Source organism: Dipodomys merriami, unplaced genomic scaffold, assembly GCF_024711535.1.
Source record: "Dipodomys merriami isolate MVZ:Mamm:240054 unplaced genomic scaffold, mDipMer1.0.p SCAF_1949, whole genome shotgun sequence".
Classification (NCBI taxonomy): domain Eukaryota; kingdom Metazoa; phylum Chordata; class Mammalia; order Rodentia; family Heteromyidae; genus Dipodomys; species Dipodomys merriami.
In genome coordinates this window covers 4,411-8,820 of record NW_027203325.1, presented here as the reverse complement: position 1 = coordinate 8,820, position 4,410 = coordinate 4,411, and positions in this window count along the sequence as shown.

Below are 4,410 nucleotides of genomic sequence, written 5' to 3'. Positions count from 1 at the left end.
CAGAGATCAAAAGTCTATTAATAATTATTTTTAAATGCAAATTAAAGAGGAAAATCAGTCAGTAGGTAAAATTTATGTTGAATGTTAATTTTTAAAGAGGAAAATAAGATCCTAGGTGGCAGACAAAAGACAAAGCAATATCAGAGCACTATATGCTCAATAATCAATAAGAATCTTTAACTGAAAAACTGAGCTGGAATGTGCATATTAGGCAAAGGCAAGCAGTCAGAGCCTGCCACAACAAAGTAATACCATAATGTATATCTCAGAAAAAGGAAACAAATACATTATCCTTGTTTGCAATGATACACATAACCCCACCTACACATACACACACACACACACAATTGAATGTATGCAACAGCTCAATCTACTCACATCCATTCAACATGAATCAAAGATCTTCCTGTAATATTTGAAACATTAAAAATTTCAAGCCTTGTAAATAATTGATAAAAGATGCATAAGGAAGCATTTTCTGAATAGCACTCTGCTATGGAAATGAGAGCTCATTGTGGTTATAACTACTTAAAATATCTCTGAATCTCGAAAGAATAAAACAAAAGACAATTCGAATTTTGGGACTATATTTCTACCAGCTATTCTGCAAAGGATTAATAAGCAGTTACAAGATCCAATATTAAATATCAAATTAATACATTAATACGTGTAAGTGAAGTGAAAGACAGTGATCAGAAATCTATGCTGCCTCCAATTCTCAGCTGGCTACACACTGTGACACCTTTGATTCTGCTGCATCAGGCCCACAGTTGTCTTCCTTAGAGCAGTGGCCCTGCTGGGGGTGGCGCTGGGAGCTGTGTGAATAGGGGGGAGGTCACAGGGGAAGCCGAGCTGGGCTGGGGCTGGGAATGGTGGAGAGAGGATGGGAGGCCCTGCCAGAGGCTGTGAAGGGAGGAAGGAGGTAGTAGGCCAGCAGCTCAGGCAGCAGCAACCTCAAAGCCAGCTGGGTTCTGGGTAGTGTCTGTGAGGTGAGGAATTTGTGGTGGATCTGCTGAGGCCTCTTTGCTTGGTGAGGAGAGGAAGGAGACTCAAGTCCCACCCAAACAAACAATGAGAAATGAGACAACCAATGGCTAAAGAATTTCAAGAACACAGGTAGGGACTTAGAGGTAAACTCTGGGGGCAAGGAGGGCAGCAGAGCTGGGGCTGTGATTGTCATGCATCTCTGGATGCCATTGGAAGTGAGTGAGGGCCAGCTATGCTATGGGTTAGGCCTTGCTCCCACCTTGAAGCAGGCACCAGAAATTTCCAGCACAGCCTCAGCCCCATGGAGCTGGCCTGTTGAGGGTGCTGAAGACCGGGCAGGAGCTAGGAGGCTATGTGCAACAGGGCAGAGGAAGCATGTCTAGGAGGAGCTGCTCCAGCGCTGCCAGGCCCAGGGCCACTGGGGAAGTTGTGCCTCTGGAACAGGACCAAGCTCTGTTCCCCAAACAAGTAGAGTCTCTGGGGACCTGTGAGGTGGCTGCCACGTGCGTGTTGTGAACTTCCTTAGCATGGCCAATGAGTATCCATGGAGAGACACATTTGCTCCTGTGCCTCTCCCATCTTCTGGATTCCTGCTCTCCTCCTGCCTCCTGCCATTTCCAACTACAGTAATCAATTTCTCCAAGCCGCTGAGAGGTCATCCAGGAGATGCTCCCAGGGTTTTCCAGGCTGGTTCACAATGCATGCAGGGCTCAGAGGGTGCCATCCTCCAGGCAATGTGTACCCCATTTCAGCTTGGCCACCCTTGCCTAGGGGACTATGAACTGCATTCTTACACAGAAAGCCAGGTGTACACAAGGCCATCCTTCAGTCTAAGGCATCCTTTCCTTCCTCTTGCTCAGGTGTGGGGCAGCTATGGAGACAACTGCAACATCATGTTTGATTATCTAAAAGGAAGAGGAAGAAAGCTTCATTATCCCAGATACAGCTGCCCCTGGGGTTCTCTTTGTATAGTGGTCTTGTGCTGAGATAAGGATCCCCAAAGACAACCAAGGACCCAGTTCCGATGAAAGCATATGAGACTCATTTATTGCAAGCTGGAGCCTGGACTCATAATCGTCTCCATTGCAGCAGATCAGAGTTGAGAGCCCCAAACTTTCAGTTAACAGGGGTTTTATTGGGTATAGGTTTGAGGTAAGGGGGTTCCTACCTCGGCAGTTACATGATTAGTTGACATTTAGTGAATGAATCTTGTAACAATCTTATTGGCTAACATGTGCAGGCTAAACAGTAAGCAGCAAACTGTTAACTAGCTATCTTAAGAAACATCTGTAACTTTAGGTACCTTCCTGTCAACCGCTGATGGCTATTGCTAGGGGAGTTACGGACAGAAGGTTATTGGGACATTTCAAAGTTTTTCCAGGAACTTGAGTTCTAAATTTCTGTAAAAGCCTTTACAATGGATACTTTCAGTAAAGGTCTTCACAATACATACTTTTGGTAAAGGCCTTCAAAATGGAGTCTAAGTCCACAATGTGTGTGTGTGTGTGTGTGTGTGTGTGTGTGTGTGTGTGTGTGTGTGTGTGTGCGTTTGTGTGTGTGTGTTTGGTTTGAGAGAGTCAGACACAGCTAAGGTTTGGGGTAAAACACTTCTTCCCTTCAGCATTGAATTTTGGTATCTAGTGTTTGTCCCCCCTCCCCAATTCTGAGTTCTAAAGTTGTCATTCTAAATACTTTTATCCTTTTATCTTCTTGATATTCAAATTTCGAAGGTCTGCTTGTGAACTTCCACATTTGCTTCATGAAGGTGTTGCCTTTCCTCTAACTTTCTTCTAAATTCTAACCTTTTCTCTCTTTAAATGCAGTTTGTAGTGTTAGTGGTTTTATTTAGCCAAGACTGTTGTGGCCAAGGCTGTGACTATTAATTCTGAGATTAGTCTAGGCCAATATGATACTATCCTTTCAGTCTATCTAGTGAAAGAAGTTCAGCATATTTATTGAAATAATTTCCTCGTTCTAAATACAAACAAAAGCATCCAGTGGTATAAATGTACAATCAGTTGTTTTTAGTAAATTGTGCACCAGTGTAATGAAAAAAATCTTTTTGGTAAAGTGAGTATATGGAATGGGAAAAAAATCAAATATTATAAAACTTAAAAATTCATCAAATACCAAAAGAAAAAGAAAGACGCTGATTGTGAATGAAGTACAAATGTGTTTAATAAATAAATGAAATGTTTGAAAGTCACTGAGATCCCATCTCCAGAATAGCTATCACCACGCAAATAAATAAACTGCTGGAGAGGTTGAAATAAATCAGGAACTGTATTTTGTTTTGTGGCATTGTAAACTAGTGCAACCCATATGGAGATCATAATGGAAGTTTACACAATACCAAAAAGACATATATGTTCATGACCTTTATCGCAACTGGATACATATTGAAGTAATATAAATCAACATGAACATCCATGTCCTTGGCAGCAATATTTATAGCAACCAAGGCAACAATTTAATTCTGATTTAATTTTAATTAGTTCTTTCTGTCTACTGGATTTGGGTTTCTTTTGCTGCTCTTTTCCAAGGAGGCTCAGATGTCTCATTAAATTGTTGGTTTCAGATATCTCCTATTTGTTTGTGACTATTAATAAACTTTCCTCTGAATACTGCCTTCGCTGTGTCCCAGAGGAGCTGGTAGTTGGTTTTTTATTTGTCATGGGGCTTGAACTCTGGGCCTGGGTGCTGTCACTCAGCTCTTCAGCTCAAGGCTAGCGCTCTAGCTAGCGGTCTACCACTTGAGCCACAGTGCCACTTCTGAGCTGGTAGTTTTTGTGCTCATTGTTGTTGAATATCATGAACACTTGAATTTCATTTCTAATGTCTTCCATGGCTCATTGGTGGTTCAACAGTGTATTTTTCAGCCTCCAGGAGTTACAGGATTTTCTTTGGTGGCTTTTGGTGTTCAGTTCTAACTTTATTCCCTTGTGGTATGAGAGAATGCAAGGTATAACTTCAATGTTTCTGAATTTGGACAAGTTTGCTTTGTGACGTAAAATGTGGTCTATTTTGGAAAATATTCCATGTGCTGCTGAGAAGAACATGTATTCTGATGCTGCTGAGTGAAATATTCAGTAGATGTCTGTTAAATCTAGTTGATCTATGCAGTTTTTTAAGTCTGCGGTTTCTCTGTTGAGTTTCGCTGAATTGATCTATCTAGTGGGGAGAGTGGTGTGTTAAAATCCCCAACAATTAATGTCTTTGGATCTATGTGGGATTTGAGGGAAAGTAGTTTTTCTTGGATAAATTTGGGTGCGTAGTTCCTTGGCGAATAGATATTTAGAATTGTAATATCCTCATTAATAGGATATGTAGTATGTTGCAACCTTTTTTTATCTGTTCTAATAAATTTTATTTTGAAGTATATTTTATCTGATATTAGTATTGTAATTCCTGCCTGTTTTTGGG